We start from the raw sequence: 20654 nt of genomic DNA, 5'->3' as shown, positions 1-20654 counted from the left end.
TTTAAGTTCTGAAAAAGTTTTAAAATGGAAATTAGCATGGTAACTTTTTCAAGATAGAAAATATAAATTCATTAAGAGAAGGTGTTTACATGATAGAGTCCAGTCTTACAAAAGGTGAAAAAAAAAAAAGAACATTTCATTTCCTATTAAGGTTACTGTGTTTCTCTAATTATTATTTAATTAGCATTTGTGTAGCAAAATATTAGTTTGATTACTGAGAAATAATTGTTTTACTCACTTTTTCATAAATCTTAACTCCACTTTGCATGACTTTTGCAGGCATTCCACCTTTTATAACTTTTTCATACATCTCATTGACTATTTTAATGATTAGTAAGTTTTTATTGAGTTTATGAAGAAAAAATTTAAAACTGTATATATAATTATTTAAATAATGAATGTGATGAGCTGATTATAAAATATTATAAAATAAGGTAGGGTGTATTTTAGTTTCCTAGGCTGCTCAAGCAAACAGTAAGCAATAGGTCAGCTTAAACAATGGGAATTTATTCTATCACAGTTTTGAGGAAGAGAACTTCCAAATCAAGGTACCATCAAAGTGGTGAGTTCTCTCCAAAGACTGTGGTGTTCTAGGACTGACTGCCAGAGATTCTAGGTTCTTAGCTTGTCATATGGACCAGCACATGGCAATGTCTCCTGGTCTCTCCCTTCTTTTGAGTTCCATGGATGCTCAGCTTCTGGCTGCTCCCTCTGTGTTTGTTCTCTGTGTTATTTTCATTTCACTTATAAAGGACTCAAGTGTTAGGATTAAAGACCCATCCTGATTAAGCTTTCCCCATAACTGAAGTAGTCTCATCAAAAGTTCTGACAACAATGGGTTCACAGAAACAGGAATGGCTTAGAGTTAAGAAGACGTGTTTCTTGGGTAAATACAGTTTTGAACCACCATATGGTGGTACCAAGAATAACCAGAAACTGGAAACCTGTGCTCTGAAGAAATTTAAGCTAAATTGACTTAAATTTAACATGTCTAAATAGATATCAGCACTTATTTTCAGAATATATGATGTGAATTTTTAAAAATTGTCTTATTATTTTTCAAAATGGAAGAATAAATCACCTGGAATCACTGGATCACCACATATTTTCATCACAAAGCTTCCAGAGAGTGATAACTGCCTAGGCCCACAGAAAATAAAGTGAACAGCTTTGATATCTATGGCTGAAGTTCAAATTGTCTAACAGTTACACTTAACCTGTCAATCTCCCCTTAAGTTTGTGAACTTTCTTCTTCAATTCTCTGTTTTGCTAATTTATTTAAACTCTAAATTAAATTACTTACATTCAGTAAAGGCAAAAACCTAGTAACAACTTTAGATTTCCAGTCATTTTGTTTTTATTTTGCTATTAGATTTAGTTATACTTGCCTGTATATTGGAATCTACTTAAAAGAGTTTTCCAATGAGCTTTTGAGTCTTTCTCCCCCCACACACAAAGGCTATGACAGTTTTCCCATCTAGTGTTTGTTTTGATTTATCTAACTAAGAAAATTTGAATATTTTGGATTTTTTAAAAAGATACTGAAGATTGAACCTGGGACCTTAAACATGGGAAGCAGGTGCTTAAACCACCAAGCTACACCCATTCTCCTGGATTTTTATAAAATCTATTTCAAGGAATATTAATTTTCAAGATACAACCAGTCTGAATTAATTTATTGGAAATATACTGTAGGAAAGTAACATGCACTTAAAATCAAAATGAAGATATTAATAGTGATAACTATTCTAGCCAAAGTTACATTCTCTGCAGATCTCTTTATTAACCAATAACTATTCATTAGTAAATATTAATAATGTTACAGAAATCAGAAGTGGGACCAACTCAATGACTAAGGAAAAATTTTCATATCTTTATCAATTATATACCTTTTCTGTAGTGTCTGATAATAATTTGTATTTGATCATATCTTCCTCACAAGATACTTCCTCCCTATTATATAAGAACCTCTTTCCCCAGACTTCTTTTCATGTGCAACAAATTCCATGGTTTCTCTCAACCTCCTCATCTCTTCCTTTACAATGAAAGAGGAAAGACAATAGGACCTATGTGAGGGCTGAGTTAGGGAGGAGAATCTAAGCAGATCTGAAGAGAACAGATATGAATGCTGTGAAGCCTTCTTAGTGTGGAATTAGGAAACTACTTACATGAAGTGAAGTAAGATGATGCTAAGGAGAAGCCATTGGATTTCATTAGTGACTTTTGAGACAGCAAGTTCAGGAAAGTATTAGGTCTAGGATGAAACCTTACACTTTATTGATTGAGAAGAAAATGGAAATTATTTGTAAGAGAGATGTTATAACTTTACTTACAATTCAAGAAAAGTTAATATTATATTTCATGCATGCCTAAAATGAGCTCAGACTGCATAATATACTCATAAAAATTTAGAATAAATTATTATTTCATTTTTTAAATGATTAATATTCTTAATCTACTTATAACCCTCAATTTTATGGGCAAACTTGGTTAAGTTCAGTAATCTCTCCAAAACTTGTTTTCATTCAATGGAAATACATGAAGATATAAAATTTTTCCTATTCTTTTATTCTTATGCTAAAAATTTAAAGGTGATTGGACAATCTTAAAATATCTGCACTGTAACTGAAACTTTACATTTTCTATAATTCTTTACATAATTAATATTTATATTAATTATATACCTTACTCCCACATATCCCAAAACCCACTTTAATTTTTTCTTGTTTCCCCCCTAAGTTTGAATAGAGAATTCAATGTAACAATTTAAACTCAGTGTTGCAAATTATCTGCTACTTGAAGAGAAGAGTAAATTAGTGTTTTAACCATGAGTTTTACAAAACTAGAAGCACGGGAAAGATAATGAAGTTTTATATTTTTTAAAAACTGAAAAGTTAAATAGACTATTATTTACATGTTCAGGCAAGAAATTTTCAAAATAGAGTAAATTATCCAATAACTTAAAAGCAAGATTAAGATCTACCCCATCGATGTATAGAAGATAGAAGGACCAAGAGAAACAGGAAAAGTTCGTAAACTCAATTCTTGGGCTCCATATTTACCTATTCTTTTAAAATTTTCTCTTATTGCCATACTAGTTGGCACCTTTGGAAAAATCTGCTGAAAGTGACTGAGTAAAAGATGATTATTTTTAACAGAATTTTAAGTAATCCAAATGTTTTTCCAGTTTAAATAAAATACATAAATTTTACTAAATCTGAATAAGCACTACTAACATTTTGGCATAACAATTTTAAGTTTATTATTGTCCATTGTATTAATTTAAAGATGTTTAATAGTGGGTGATTTCGGTTGAGCCCAGCTAGTCTTTGAGAGTATAGGTATCCTATATTAATGTGGGTGTGTATATGTGTGCATGGCAGTGGTGCGTATGGCATCCACTGAAGAAGAAATTTTCTCTCCTCTAGAGAGTAAGTATGGAAAAAAATTCACCTCATTCCTATAGTACCACTCATTCTTTGTTTTACTTCTTCAGACATTGCCATTTATCAACATTAACTCTAATGTATCCTTTTAAACATTTGATGCATGCTTCTTCCCTCCTTTGCATCTTTTTTATTTTATGTACCACTCACACCTACATAACCATAGGCACATAATTCATATTATTTTTCTTTATATAGTATCATTATTTCCTACTCTGCTAATGTTGCCATCTCCAGGTAAATCAAATGAGTTAACTGAAGCACATTGAACTGGATATCTACTGTTTACTCCAGTAGACCTCTTCTCCACCTACAATTCCCATAAAGAATGGCCTGTTTTGGCTACACTATTAGGATTAAGATTGGATTAAAGCAGTGTGGAGATTAGCAGAAGGTCAGGGGGAGAAAGAACAGTGTGAATAAAAATATTATTCTCCCAATTCCCTCTCTGTTGTTACCTAGAACTGGATTTTAACACCTCCTTTCAAGGTGTTTCTCTCCATTCATGATTGTATTCCAGGTTCTGGTAACTATTCCTGCCTCAAATCTCTAACAGACTTGCTATTACTAGTTCTGTTATGCAGTAATATATATTTTAGGGAATAACTACTTCAGAGTAGTGTGAAATATTCTTGCTCAATTCCAAATCTCCCACCTAGGCACTATTTCTATATTGAATTGTCCTGGTGGTGTGTTATTATATCTATTTAAGACCAGTATAGGACTTCTTTTGCTCTGGAGACCTACGAAGCTTCTTTTTGGTCTCAGAGGGTCCCTGGCTGAAAAACTCTCCAAATTTGGTTGAATGTTCTCTTATGGCTATTGTGAAATTCTTAAAAATATTTGAATAAGGGATTCAACTATTCATTTAATACTAGAACGCATAAATTTTGTAAATAGTCCCATCATTACTTATTCTTTCAATTACACATATTTATTTAGCAGCACACCTTATGAAGTCTTCTTTGAATATAAGTGGAATAATAAAGGAAAGCAGGTGAAAATAATCTGAATTTAAATATGAGGAGAACTTACAGGTATTATTATAGAATTCTGCCTTTGTCCTGCAGGGATGGTTTTGAATTTCTTCAAGGAAACTTCCATTAAATCAATGGCAAGGAAATGGGCAGAGCCAGGAGGCTGGAAAAGAAAGAATGAGAAACGCAGATATAATACCTTATCTAGGCAAAATCTTTGGCTTTGCTTATTCAGCCATAGAATTGACCTGAAGTAACTAATCCATAAATCTATTAGACTTTGATAGAATTACCTTGACAAAGAAACCCCTTTGTAACAACTTGTAACAATTACATTTCATAAACCATAAACCTACATAATCAAGGGGAGAACTATGTAAAATGATTGCCCCCAGAAGAAAATTTTCCCAATGTCCAATTTACACAGGGTAAATTTATTGAAGTGTACCGCTCATGAATAAACATATATAAAAAATAAGTGTATATTAATACTTGTGAACTTACAAAACAAACATACATAACATCATTCAGGGCTCTCATACCTCAACCTACCAACATTACCTTTCATTGTCGTGAAACATTTTTAACTAACGATTAAAGAGCATCCTCAAAATATTACTACCAACAAAAGTATCTTACATTTGGTTTATTTTTCCCCAAACCATCCTATTATCATTATTATTTTTATTTTTTTATATATGAACATACATAAATAAATGTATAGTGAAAGTTGTGAACTTACAAAGCAAACATGCATAACATCATGCATTGTTCCCTTATATCAGCTCACTACCAACACCTTGCATTGTTGTAAGGCATTTATTACAAATGATGAAAGAATATCATCAAATTTTTCTACTGACTATAGTTCTTAGTTTACATTTGGTGTATTTTTCTCCAAAATCACCCTGTTATTAATTTTAAAATATATTTTTATGACAGAAGTTGTAAACTTACAAAACAATCATGCACATGTGCAGATTCCCACACAACACCCCTCTATCAACACACCACACAGTGGCAGAACATTTGTTACAGATTATGAGATAATATTATCAGACTATTACCAGGCCCATAGAATATATTTGGCACACTTTATCTATACTCCCCATTATCAACACAGTACATTTTTGGCATAGATGCATGAATATTACATTACTGTTAACCACAGTCCACAGGTCACTCCACTTGTATTTTTCCCATGCTTCTCAACATTTCCACCACCCTAAGATAGGGATGTATATCTGCTCTAGCTCACAAAGGACACTCTTGCACCTGTACCATCAACCACAGTTCTCATCCACCTCTGGGTTTACTGTGATATTCAGTCTCTAGATTATTCTCTAGCTTTCCTTCAATTGGCATTTACATCCCTAGACTATACTTCTCAGCCACATTCTGATTTGTAAACCAGCTGGTACTCACTATAATGTGTTCCTATCAACTCTATACATTTCCACACATTTATAGTAAAGTTAATTAAAACTTCTACATACATTAAACATCAATAGTCCATCCCAGTCTTCCTCTTGCCTCCTTTAAGAATCTACCACTTACCACCAGGTCATGAGGATATTTTACTAGGTTTTCTTCTAGAAGCTTTATGTCTTTTGCTTTTATATTTAGGTTTTTTATCCATTTTCAGTTAATTTTTGTAAGCTGTGAGATAGGGTCCTCTTTCCTTCTTTTGGCTATGATATTCAGTTCTCTCAGCACCATTTGTTGAATGAACTCTTCTGCTGAGCTGGGTAAGTTTGACTGGCTTGTCAAAAATCACTTGACATTAGATGTGAGGATCTGTTTCTGAACCATCAGTTCAGTTCCATTGGTCTGTTTCTATCTTTATGTCAGTGTCATATTGTTGTTTTACCATTATTGCTAGGTAATATGATTTAAAGATCAGAAGTAAGAGTCCTCAAACTTCATTTTACTGTTTTAAGATGTTTCTGGCTATTCAGGAAACTGTACCTTTCCAAAAAATTTTGTTAATCATGTTTTCCATTTATTTTTAAAATGTTGATGGAATTTCTTATAAGAATTGCATTGAATCTGTATATCAGTTTGGGTAGAATTGACATCTTAATGATATTTAGTCTTCCAATATGTGAGCATGGAATGTTCTTCCAATTATTTAGTGTGGGGAGCCACCCGCTGTGAAACCTATTTACAGCCTCCTACAACATGGTGGATTTCACAACTACTACAGCCCTGCCCTGCCACTTCCTTCTTCTTCTTCTCCTTTGTTCTCCCCTTCCCGCCACAACTCTGGTAACCACAGCAGCATGCGTGCGCAAGGCACAAAACTCTGCAGACCCGGCACGAACTTTCAGCCAATCCCCTCCTTGGATGCCTGCCACCCACAAGACCAGCCTATCACCTATGGACTCGCTCCCTTCCCTCAGTATAAATTCTGATGTTCTACCCCCAATAAACGAGACTTTATTAGAATCCTGACTTGCCTCCATTCTTCTCATCTCCTGCCCACCCTTCCCCCCAACTTCTTCCCCACAGGCCCCTCGACTCTGCTCCCACCAGATTGGACAAGTGGCGCCCAACATGGGGCCGGGGAGGAAGTTTTCCCAATGAGCCGACACAACGGAAAGCCTGGCCGGGTAATCTACGTGTACTTGGGAAGACCTAAGCCATCAACTTGGGCAGGAGAGACCTTCAAAAGACTGCCTATCTTCTGAAGACCGTCTCGGTGAGTGATCGGCTCTATAATGGGGAGGCTTCCTCTAGTGATTGTTCCTTTTTCCTGTCCGGCCTGCAGGCCACACTTAAGATGAGAGGAGTAAAGGTTAATGTTAAAGAACTCTCTAAATTCTTTGCCTTCCTAAAAGAAGTTTATCCCTAGTTTCCACAGGAAGGGAGCATTTACAACTCATAAAAGAGCTACAACAGCTAAAAGAATTACAGCACCATAAAAGCAGAAAGGCAGTTAACCACAATCCTTTTATCAACTTCCCACCCACCTGTACCTGCTTAGAAAGGCCACCCAGGCTTGCATCCCCTGCGGTGAAACCCCTCCCCCCCCTTTTTTGCATATCCAGTCACCAAGAGGCAAACTGAAGGGCAAAACAATGAGGCAGATAATGATGCAGATGGTGAGGTGAAGGTACTTCATGTGCATTCCACTTTCCTCTTTAAATCTTTAAAAGAGCTTAAAACCACTGCCTTCACCTATGGGCCCACTGCTCTGTAACAGGCTTGGGAGATTATGAAGGCACTGTGCAGCATATGAATTATAACCCTGGCCTATTCACCCAAATTCAAACTGCAGCCCTTAGGGCCTGGAAAAGGTTGCCCACAAAAGAACGCCCTGCCTCCTCCCTCACTAATATTAAGCAGGGACCAGAGGAACCCTTTTCAGATTTTGTAGGCAGATTGTGCACGGCTGCAGAAAGACTGGTGATACCAATACAGAAACAGACTATGTAAAGCAAATTGCCTTTGAAAATGCAAATGCGGCTTGTCAGGCCGCAGTTAAACCTTATAGAAAGAAGGAGGACTTGTCTGGTTACATCAGGCTTTGTTCTGAAATTAGCCCTGCCTACCAACAAGGCCTTGCTATGGCCACCGCTTTAAAAGAGGTTTTACAGCCGCAGCAAAAAAGAACTTGTTTTAAGTGTGGTGATCCTGGCCATTTTGCCTGAGACTGTCCCACCCCTGGTATTAACAAAAAGCCTAGTAGTGCCCCTAGAGTCTGTCCTCGTTGCCGCCACAGCCGGCACTGGGCTAGTGGCTGTCAGTCCCAAACCAACATGCAAGGTCAACCTCTCCCTCCCCATCAGGGAAACGGGAGGTAGGGCCAGCCACAGGCCCTGAAAGCCAAACAAGTTTATGGGCAATCAACTTTGTTCTGGCAAATGCCAATCCCTTTCACAACTCTTCAAACTCCCTGCTGTCTACATGACAATGTAGCTCTGGGCTAGTGAGGGCTAATATAGCTAAGCCACTGGAAAGAGAAAAATGTGGCAACATTTGTGTTTTGTTTTGTTTCCATGCTAATTCTGATTGGGCTTATTTAACCAAGATAATAAAATTAGTACCAAGTTTTTATCAAGGTCTAAAAGGAATTTTCAGTTTTAAATCAATAGTTTTCTCCAGAACTTCAAGTCTCAGTATAGTCTTACAGTAATAATCCAAAAATGTGTGTTAATGGTCTGTCTAAACTGCAAAATAAAAACTTAACTACATTTATGTTGCTCAAGTTATTTTAACTGATTGCTGATAACTAATAATGTTTCCAAGCACAAGCTTGCATATTACAGGCAACATGAATTCCAGAAGAAATCTTAAAAGGTACAATCTAAGATGTGATATATAACAGAGGATTTAAAAGCAGCTATACCAATAAAGTAAGAATTATGAGTCGATTGTAAATAAATTGTATGTTTCTGTTAATGTGTTGTAATTGTTTTGTGTCTTCTGTCTGTTCATTCAATGTCAATGTATATTGTGATACCTCTGGATGGTAAATATAAATTAGTAGAAATTTTTAAAAGAGCTCTATTCAAATGGCCAAAAATTAAATTAGCGCTTATATTAATACTTAAGTTTATTATATTAATACATAAGTTTAAATGTTAATAAGATATCTACAATAATAAAAATTGTAAGTCTTGATTAACAAAATTAACTATAAGTCTTCATAAAAAAATTGTTCTTGCCTAGATTGAAATGAATAACTTATTTTTCTTCACAGGATAATATGAAGGATGCAAAACTTAAATGAATATTAAAAAACTTAAAAGTTTGTGACAATGCTAACTGAAATTTAATAAGTTTTGCAAAAAGGTGTGTTTTGTCCTAAAGTAGGATGGCTAAATTTTCATAAACTCTTGAAACTTAATTTGCATGTGGCAAGTTGTAGAAGGTATTGTGATAACGTTAAGTAAGGGAATGTGTTCTGTAAAGATAAAATTTGTCTTAAAATGATATAATTATAGTCTATATGGTTATAAATAATTATAAGAAGTTTAATGAAGCATTGTTTAAATTAAGGTGTTTAAATGGCCAATTCCAAAAAGTCATTATTAAATATATATAAAACTGAATTGATGATAATAATAATAAAAGGTAATTTTATAACAGGAAAGATTGGCAGCAACCAGCCTCCCCTGCCAACTTGCTTCTAGGAAACTGTTTCTGATATTGCATGCTACTAAGTATTTAAAGAAAAGTTCATTATTTTAACAAGCTTGTTTAGTGTTAATGGTATTATGTTATAAAAAGTTTGCCTAATAACTTAGTATGTAGGCTATATGGAAGGTGTTTTTATTATTAAGGAAACAGGGGATAATTTTGTCCTAAGATAAAATGATTGGTTGTTAAGAAAGTAAAATATGGAACAAAACCTGATTGAATACTGAAAGTGCAGAAGGTTCATGGAAAAGGAATTTTATAGTTAAAGTTGAATAAAATTTGATGGGTCTATCTATAAAATTTTAAAGGCTTTAGTATCAAGTAGTATGCTGATGCAAAGTTAAAAATTTTGTTCTTTCTCAAGGCCTCTCATCATTAATCTGTTTTGGTAAAAGTTTTTATCCTCAATAATCAGTATACAAAAAAGTCTGTTTTATCAAAATAGCTTCCTGTGCTTCTTGTGCTCATCATTTCCTCAGTGTTCCAAGAAAGGAAAGTTTTATCTTTTTTAAAGGAACATAATGTTCAAAACTGCTTTCTCAAAACCAAGTCCTGAGCAGTGGCCTTTTATTCCAAACTAATTATAAGAGATTTGTTCTTTTACCTTAAATGAAAAATTAAATAAAATAATTAAGTTCATTTAATATGTTATAAGTTGAATAAAAGGTGTTTTAAAGTGTTATAAAATTAACAAGTTTTTTCTTTCCTTTAACCCTCTGTTAATTAAAGTTGTATGAGTAAAAGGTTTCTATAAATGCTTCAGAGTGTATAAAGTTACCAATATTTCAGATAATATTAAAAGAGAAGTACAATGTGATTATTTATAGTTTTAATTGTAATGAAGGAGTGTGTGTCACAAAAACAACCTCTTATCATAGATTGGATTGACGACATTGTAGTGTGCAGCAGTCCCGGGCACTGCTAGTTTGTTGCAGGAAGTTAATGTCCAGCTGTGTTGCTGTCACTTTGTTTTGAAGCATGCTAAAACTTTCTTTAGTGTCTTTTTACACAGGTCAAGCCAGCTGCATTCCTCTATCTGTGGAAGGCCTAACCGTGAACTTTTGCAGTGCTTTTTAGGACTATGTGCATAACCCAACCATCTTGTACAGTATTTACTGATAGTAATAGTAATAAAAAACCAGCATACGTTACTTCTTGAAAAGAACAGGCTTGGCAGACTCCATTCACGTCTGCTCAGTGTACTGAACTTGCTGCCATCATTAAGGTGTTAACAATATTTAAGGAACCTTTGAATGTTGTCTCTAATTCTGAATATGTATGCCTTACTGTTAAGCATATTGAAACAGCTCATAGCTTTGCTACTAATAAGTTATCTCAACTTTTTGCTAACTTGCAACATCTCATCAGGTTAAAATAGCATCCTATTTACATTACTCACATATGCTCTCATACCTCTTTGCCTAGTCCTATGACAGCAAATAATGCTCGAGCCAATTTATTAGTAGGGTGTTTACAAGGTGCTCATGATTACCATGCTCTAACTCACATTAATGCTAAAGGCCTGCGAAATAAATATCAAAAGTTAATAAAACTACAGGCACAAAAAATTATTCACATTTGTCCTACTTGTGAACCACTAACAGTGGTGCCTTTTCAGGCTGAAACCAATCCCAGAGGCCTAACTCCTAATCAATTATGGCAGATTGATGTTACTCACATACCATTCTTTAGTAAACTACAATATGTTCATGTTTATATTGACATTTATTCTCCTTTTACGTGGGCTACTGCTCAAAGTGGGGAACGGTTTCATCATGTTCACTCACACCTCTGGTCTGCTTTTGCTGTAATGGGATGCCCTCTGAAAATTAAAACTGAAAATAAACCTTCTTATATTAGTAAATCCTTTGAATCTTTCTATTTAAAATATAGTATTAAAGATGTTGCCAGCATTCCTTATAATCCTACAAGTCAAGCCATTGTTAAACGCAGCCATCATACCCTGAAAACTATGCTTTTATAACAAAAAGGGGGAAATAATGGTATTATAACACCAAAAGATCAATTGGCAAAAGCTTTATTTACTTCACAATTTCTTAATGTTTATAATTCATTAACACCTGTGGAATGTCACTTTGAAAAATGTCAAACATCTATAGTGGATGCAAAAAATAAAAATCAACCAATATTCTAGAAAGATATTTTAAGCAAAAAATGGAAAAAAGGCAAGATTAAAGTAAGGAGGTGAGGCTATGCTCTTATCATTTCAGAAAATGAAGAACAAATTTGGTTACCTGCAAAGATAATTAAACCCCAGAATGAAGAAATGGGATCTTCTACAACTTCTGATGATAGTAATCAAATGTATGAAAGCCATATCAGCCTATGCGGTATATTTGGCACGATTGCAGCAGTAGAACCCTCTGAAACAAGAAGAGCAGCCAACCTGTACCCTAATGGCGTTTCCTTGCCTGTCCTCCCTGCCCACGGTCACAACTGCCCCTGTTGCAGCTAACCCTTTTCTGTTTAATTAATATCGCTGAACAGCTTCGGTAAGGAAATCAACTTCAGTGAGGAGTTTAGTGGCTCATACAAGCAGTGGGTGCCCTGGCCATACAAGACCAGGGCAGGTGTGGCCTCACCCACTAATCTCAGTACATCATGCATGTCATGCACGGTGTAGAGCTCCCTGTTTAGCTTGCTATAATTGCAAGCCATTTGTCGCTGAGGCACTGGACTGGTTAGCCAATGACGGACAACTGGGCTGACCCATCAGTCAACCTAAGACAGGGACATGGCCTTTTGCTGCCACGATTCCCAATGATGGGTAAGACTGATCACTTAGCGGGTGCAGCCCCGACCTAAGACAGGCACAGCCCCCCTCAGTACAGGAGTGCCCTCCAGCTTCACATCACTACTGAGTAACAGCCCCGCCTTAACGTGAGCCATCGCCAGCTGTTCTTCACCTTAATTTCTAGAAAACATAACACATTAAACAGAGAAGGGGGACCTGTGGGGAGCCACCTGCTGTGAAACCTATTTACAACCTCCTACAACATGGTGGATTTCACAACTACTACAGCCCTGCCCCACCACTTCCTTCTTCTTCTTCTCCTTTGTTCTCCCCTTCCCACCACAACTCTGGTAACCACAGCAGCATGCGTGCGCAAGGCGCGAAACTCTGCAGACCCAGCACGAACTTTCAGCCAATCCCCTCCTTGGACGCCTGCCACCCACAAGGCCAGCCTATCACCTATGGACACACTCCCTTCCCTCAGTATAAATTCTGATGCTCTACTCCCAATAAACGAGGCTTGATCAGAATCCTGTCTTGCCTCCATTCTTCTTGTCTCCTGCCCACCCTTCCCCCCAACTTCTTCCCCACAGGCCCCTCGACCCTGCCCCCGCCGGATCGGATAATTTAGCTCTTTTTAACATTTATTTTAAAGATTTGTAGTTTTCTGAAAACAAATGCTTTATATCATTGGCTAAGTTTATTCCTAAATATTTTATTCTTTTAGTCACTATTGTAAATTGAATTTTTTTTCCCAAGCTTCTCTTCAGATTGCACATTACTAGCGTCTTTTAAAGTCTATTTTATCTAAGTATAGATATTATGGCTGGTTTCTTTTCTTCCTTTTTTTTTTTTTTGTTACTGCATGCATGGAATATCTACTTCCAGCCTTTCATTTTTTTAAAATTCATTGTTTAAAAATACTACATTCAAAAAATATGAGGTCCCCATTCACCCCTACAACCCCAACCCCACCACTCCCCCCACAGCAACACTCTCCCCCATCATCATGACACATCCATTGCATTTGGTGAGTACATCTCTGGGCATTGCTGCACCTCATCGTCAATGGTCCACATCATAGCCCATACTCTCCCACGTTCCATCCAGTGGGCCATGGGAGGATCTACAATGTCTGGTAATTGTCCCTGCAGCACTACCTAGGACAACACCAAGTCCCGAAAATGCCTCCACATCTCATCTCCTCCTCCCATTCCCCACACCCAGCAGCCACCATGGCCACTTTTTCCACATCAATGCCACATTTTCTCAATTACTAACCACAATAGTTCATGAATAGAATATCAGTAAGTCCACTCTAATCCTTACTGTATTCCTCCTTCCTGTGGACCTTGGATTGGTTGTGTCCATTCCACATCCATGTCAAGAGGGGGCTTAGATTGCACATGGATACTGGATACAATCCTCCTGCTTTCAGTTGTAGGCACTCTTGGCTCCATGGTGTGGTGGTTAACATTCCTCAACTCCATGTTAGCTCCAGCTTACCATAGATTTCACCCATGTAGATGTCAACTTACATCCTTCCTCTACCCCCCAATTTCCTGTAAGCCTATCATCCAGTCTCTAGCTCTCTGAGGCAGCTTGGTTTACTTATTTCATATCATTGAGGTCATGTAGTATTTATCCTTCAATGCCTGGGTTGCTTCACTCAACATAAGGTTCTCAAGATTCATCCATGTTATCACGTATATTTCTAATGTATTTGTTCTTAAAGCTGAGTAGTATTCCATTGTATGTATATACCACATTTTATTGATCCACTCATCTGTTGATGGACATTTGGGTTGATTCCAACTTTTGGTGATAGTGAACAATGCTGCTATGAACATTGGTGTGCATATATTGGTTTGTGTCCTTGTTTTCAGTTCTGCTGGGTATATACCCAGCAGTGCAATTGCTGGGTCATATGGCAAATGTATGGTTAGTTTTTTGAGAAACCACCCAACTGTCCTTCAGAATTGTTGGATCCTTCTGCATTCCCACCAGCAGTGGATGAGTGTTACCATTTCTTCGCATCCTCTCCAGCATTTGTATTCTTCTGTTTTTTTCATAGCTGCCAATCTTATGGGAGTAAGATGGTATCTCATTGTAGTTTTGATATGCATTTCTCTGGTAGCTAAAGATTTGGAGCATTTTTTCATGTGCTTTTTAGCCATTTGTATTTCTTCTTTGGAGAAGTGTCTGTTTAAATCTTTTTCCCATTTTTTAAATGGGTTGTTTATCTTTTTATTTTCAAGATATAGGAGTTCTTTATATATGCAAGTTATAAGTCTCTTATCGGATATATGGCTGCCAAATATTTTCTCCCATTGTGTAGGCTCCCTTTTTACTTTCTTGACAAACTCCTTTGAGGTGCAGAAGGCTTTAATTTTGAGGAAGTCCCATTTATCTATTTGCTCTGTTGCAGTTCGTGCTTTTGGTGTGATGTTCATGAAGCCACCACTTCCTATTACAAGGTCTTGTAGATGTTTCTCTACACTGCTTTCCAAAGTCTTTATGGTCTTGGCTCTTATATTTAGGTCTTTGATCCATCTTGAGTTGATCTTTGTATAAGGTGTGAGATGGTCATTCTCTTTCATTCTTCTACATATGGATATCCAGTTCTCCAGGCACCATTTGTTGAATAGGCCATTCTCTCCCAGTTGAAAGGATTTGGTGGCTTTATCGAATATTATATGGCTATATATTTGAGGTTCTATATCAGAACTTTCAATTCGATTCCATTGGTCTGTGTGTCTCTCCTTATGTCAATATCCTGCTGTTTTCACTACTATAGCTTTGTAGTATGTTTGAAGTCAGGTAGTGTGATTCCTCCAATTTCATTTTTATTTTTCAATATGTCTTTGGCTATTCAGGGCCTCTTTCCTTTCCAAATAAATTTCATAGTTAGTTTTTCTAGTTCCTTAAAGAATGCTGTGTTGATTTTTATTGGGATTGCATTTAATGTGTAGATCAGTTTTGGTAGGATAGACATCTTACTAATATTTAGTCTTCCTACCCATGAACAGGGAATATTCTTCCATTTATTTAGGTCTTCTTTGATTTCCTTGAACAGTCTTGTGTAGTTCTCGGTGTATAAGTTTTTTACATCTTTAGTTAAATTTATTGCTAAATATTAGATTTTTTTATTTACTATTGTAAATGGTATTTGTTTTTTGATTTTCTCCTGATCTTACTCATTATTGGTGTACAGAAATGCTACTGGTTTTTGTGCATTGATCTTATAACCTGCGACTTTACTAAACTCATTTATGAGTTCTAGAAGCTTTGTTGTAGACCTCTCAGGGTTTTCTATGTATAGGATCATGTCATCTGAAAATAATGAAATTTTGACTTCTTCCTTTCCAATCTGAATGCCTTTTATATCTGGTTCTTGCCTCAGTGCTCGAGCAAGTACTTCTTTTACATGATTTTCTCTGCCACTGTCCCACCAAATCGATGTCCAGACACCTCCTGTTCTGCAACACCCCGAAACAGCCTGGTCCTGAAGAATTTCCAAAGCTGCCCAGCCGCTTCTTTGCCCTTTCACTTTTAATAGATTGGTATCTTTGGGTCTAAGCTGAGTCCCTTGCAGACAGTATATAGGTGGATAATATATTTTTATCCAGTCTGCCAGTCTATGTCTTTTGATTGGGTAGTTTTATCCATTTACATTCAATGTTATTACTGTAAATGGAGTTTTTATTTCATTCATTTTGACCTTTGGGTTTTTATCTGTCATCTTTTATTTTCACCACTCTTTTGAGACTTTTAGTTGCCTTTACTGATAAAATTTTCCTTTTTAGACTCTCTTCCAAGACTCTTTCTTCTGTCTTTACTTTGCAGACTGCAGCAAACCCTTCAGTATTTACTGCAAAGCCAGGTTCTTGGTGACAAACTCCCAGTTTCTGTTTATCTGTTCATATTCTAAATTTGCCCTCATATTTGAAAGACAATCTTAGCAAATATAAGATTTTTGGCCAGTAGTTGCAGTATCTTACATATATCATAGATCTGTCTTCTTGCTTCCATGGTTTCTGATGAGAAATCAGCACTTAATCTTATTGGTTGTCACTTATATGTTATGCATTGCTTTTGTGTTGCTGTTCTCAGAATTTTCTCTTTGTCTTTGGCATTTGACATTCTGATTAGTATGTGTCTCCAAGTTGCTCTATTTGGATTTTTTTGGATGGGAGTATGTTGTGCTTCTTGGACATGGATATCTATGTACTTTGAAAGGGTTGGGAAATTTTCCACCATTATTTCTTCAAATATTCTGCCTCTTTTCCCTTCTCTTCTTCTTCTGGAAAACACATGATGCATATCTTTGCATATCTTTTGCTGTCATTTAGTTCCCTGAGACCTTGTTCAATTTTTTCCATTCTTTTCTTCATCTGTTCTTTTGTATATTTTCCTTCAGATGCCATTTTGTTGAGCTCACCAATCCTTTCTTCTGCCTCTTCAAATCTGCTATTATATGATTTCAGTGTATTTTTAACTTCTTTTATTGTGGCTTTCATTCCCTTAAGATTTTTTCTATGTATGCTTTCAAATTCTTCTTTGTGCTCATCCAATATCTTCTTAATATCCTTAATTTCTTCAGGCATTTCATTGAATTTATTAAGGAGATTTGTTTGAACATCTATAAGTAGTTGTCTCAACTCCTTTATGTCATCTGGAAGTTTATCTTTTTCCTTTAACTGGGCCATAACTTCTTTTTCCTTGGTGTGGATTATAAATTTTTGTTGGTGTCTTGGCTTCTGACTTACTAAAGGTATTTATTCTGTGTGAAGTTTCTATCTTTAGTTTAGGACTTTCTTGCCCTTTCTCCCTTTCTTGGTTGTGCAGTAGGAGCCATGGAAGTAGTTGGTACTTCAAACTGTGGAGGCTCACGCTGCCTGCATTGCCCAAGGAATAGATGAAGATTCTCCCAACTTTCTCCTTTGCCAGGGGTAGGGACAGAGCCACATCTGTGTGTAATAATCCAAGTCATACAGGCTGTATTAGTCAGCCAAAGGGATGCTGATGCAAAATACCAGAAATCTGTTGGGCATTATAAAGGGTATTTATTTGGGGTAGGAGCTTACAGATACCATGTCATAAAGCATAAGTTACTTCCCTCACCAAAGTCTATTTGGAGCAAGATGGCTGCTGACATCTGCGTGGGTTCAGGCTTCTTGGGTTCCTACATTCCTCGGGCTTGCTTTTCTCTGACTTCAAGTTTCCTTCCTTCCTGGGGCTGGCTGCTCTTTCCTCTGCATGCTGACTTCCCAGGGCTCCAGTTTAAGCCTCCAGAATCAAACTCCAAAATCACAACTCCAATATGAAAAGTTCCAAACTCTGTTCTTCAACATGCCTTTTATCATGCCTTCTATATCCATGTCCAAGAAGCACAATGCCCTAATCCTAACTCAATCATGTCCAGGTACAGATCAGATTACAAACATAATCCAATATTTCTTTTGGGAATTCATCAACTACATCAAACTGCTACACTTTACCCTCTGAATTCCAAAAGGTCTTTACAATATTAAAAAAAAAAAAGCCTTAAATCAGTTATAATGCAAGTACTAAATCATATCATAATCAATTTAAAGAAATGCAGTTTGTCTTGGGGCAAAGCCCTGTCTGCTGTAGACCTCTGAAACTTAAAAAGCAATTCATCTGCTTCCAATACAAATGGACAAACATAGGATAAACCCTTTCATTACAATAAGAAGAAATTGGGTCCTCTACAGTTCAGGAAACCTGCAGGGCATTCCCCATTCAATTTCAAAGTTTGAGAGTCATTCTTAAGAAGATGGTTCTTCTCCTTGGGGCCATTTGGGGACCCAGCCTTTCCACAGTCTTGCCCAAGGGACATTTTCTTGGTTCCACCCTTGTCAGTCATCTGGGAGTCAACCAAGCTCCAGACCTCTCCCTCCAAGAGTGTTGGGGTGATTGCTATACCTCATCAAATCTTTGGGTTAGAGTCTTAACCTGCCTAGTACAGTGATGTGAAGACAACATTCCCCATAACCTCTGGCATACAGGCTCAACCCTCTCAGAGCAATGAGTTGACCACCTGGCCTTCCCTAATTTTTGGGGAACAGGTACAATCCTCTCAGAACTATGGGGTGTTGGCTTTAACCACCCTAATCCTTAGAGAATGTGCTCCACCCTCTCGGCACCCTGAAGCAGCAAAACTCTCCCAGAACTTCATGTGGAAATATCCACCCTCTTCAACTGCTGTGGCAAACTCACCCTCTCTGTACACATGAGTGGGGTTCCTCTCTTGGCCCAAGGTGATGTCCTAATTCCAGATCTCATCTTCCATGGTTTCCCTCTTAAAGCTGTTTCTCCTATAATCTCTCCTTTCCATGTCCTTTTTATTCTTGGCTGGCAGTGGTTTTGTTCTTACAGTTCTTCCAAAATGTCTGATCATTTAGCATGCAGGAAGAGGGAGTCCAAGCCATCAGACAGTAAGAATTTCCACAAGTCTTTCCGACATAACTGCATCTTCAATCCTGATGTATAAGTTCCAAGTTTAGTTAGGTCCTCAAATGGAGCACTTTCATGTGGGAGCTTGATCTCCAGAGGCTTGGAATTTCCAGAATCAGTTTCTGTTTCCTTTGTGCCCAACAGTTTCATCCTCAGCATATCCCTCTCATCTACCATTTTTCTATATGTTACAGTCAGAAGCCAAGCCACATTCTCTGGGTTTACTTTGGAAATTTCTTCAGCTAAATGCTCAGGCTCACCATTTTCAAATTCTTCCTTCCATAAAATACCAGGAGTTAATCTTACTAAATCTGGGCAACTTTAAAACATGGATCACCTTTCCTCCAGTTTCCAATAATAGTTTCCTCATTTACTTCTAAGGTATCATAAAAAGTCTTTTTAGCATCCATATTGTTATCAAAAGTCTCTTGAAAGTGATCTAGGCCTTTTCCATCAAGCATTTCACAATTCCTCCAAAAATTACCCCATACTCATTTATAAAACTGTTCCAGTATTTTGGTAATTGCAAAAGAACCTCTTCACTCCTCGGTACCAAATTCTGTATTAGTCAGCCAAAGGGGTGCTGATGGAAAATACCAGAAATCTACTGGGCATTATAAAGGGTAGTTATTTGGAGTAGGAGTTTACATATACCAGGCCATACAGCATAAATTACTTCCCTCACCAAAGTCTGTTTGGAGCAAGATGGCTGCCGATGTCTGTGAGAATTTAGGCTTCTACATTCCTGGGGCTTGCTTTTCTCTGACTTCAAGTTTCCTTCCTTCCTGGGGCTGGCTTCTCTTTCCTCTGCATGCTGACTTCCTGGGGCTCCAGCTTAAGTCTTCAGCATCAAGCTCCAAAATCAAAACTCCAACATTGAAAGCTCCCACTCTGTTCTTCGCCTTGCCTTTTATCTGTGAGTCCCCACCCCTTGGTGGGTGGGAACTCAATGTCCTAATCATAACTCGATCATGCCCAGGTACAGATCAGATTACAAGGATAATCCAATATTTCTTTTTGGAATACATCAATTATATCAAACTGCTGCACAGGTCTAGACTTTAGTTACCCAGAAAGACTAATGAAACTTCACGCCCCTTTCTCCCCTACCTTGGATGGGGATGGTCTTGCAGTTGTGGGCAGCAATCTATGCCATGTGGGTCCAAAATGCCCACAGTTGCCCCAGTAGACTTCGGACAATTACAGTCTGTGTCAGCCAAATGTTCCTTTAGTTACCTGGAGACGTTGGTGCAGGGCCTATCAGCCTCCTCCCTCCTAGAGTTGGGAATGAGGCCTTGTCAAGGGCTGCAGGCTGATCTGGGTAAAAGGAGCAGGTCCCTACCATCACTGTGATTCTCAATCAGTCTGGCTTCCCCTCTTTCTGGGGGAAGTGTCAAAATGTCAGCTACCAGAATCATCCCAACTTTAACAGTTTCAAACTTTAGCTGTTCTTAGGGTTATACTTTAGTCAGCTGAATTTACTAATCAGTGGCTGAAGTTCAGTGGTTATAGTCTCTCCCTCCCTCTCTTTTTTTGAGTTACAGAGCTTCCAGCACCAACCCCAGATAACTCCTGAGGTGGCTTGCACCACCAGAGTAGTATGATAACCAGCTTCTGTGGCATGGCCTCTAAGTAAATATTTTTAAAGATTTTTCTCTACACTCAACCATAAGAGATTTTATCATATGTCATGAGTAAAATGTGCAAGTGTTCTTTATTTTACAGCAAATTCATGGTAATTGAGTGCATTTAACTTTTGAAAATTCAGCAAAGTATGCAGTATGATATGTGTATTTTCCTTTACATACTCAATACTTTTAACAAAAATTAAAATAAGCAAACCATGTTAAA

This window comes from Dasypus novemcinctus, chromosome 15, assembly GCF_030445035.2.
Source record: "Dasypus novemcinctus isolate mDasNov1 chromosome 15, mDasNov1.1.hap2, whole genome shotgun sequence".
NCBI classification, from domain to species: domain Eukaryota; kingdom Metazoa; phylum Chordata; class Mammalia; order Cingulata; family Dasypodidae; genus Dasypus; species Dasypus novemcinctus.
This window is presented reverse-complemented; position numbering follows the sequence as displayed.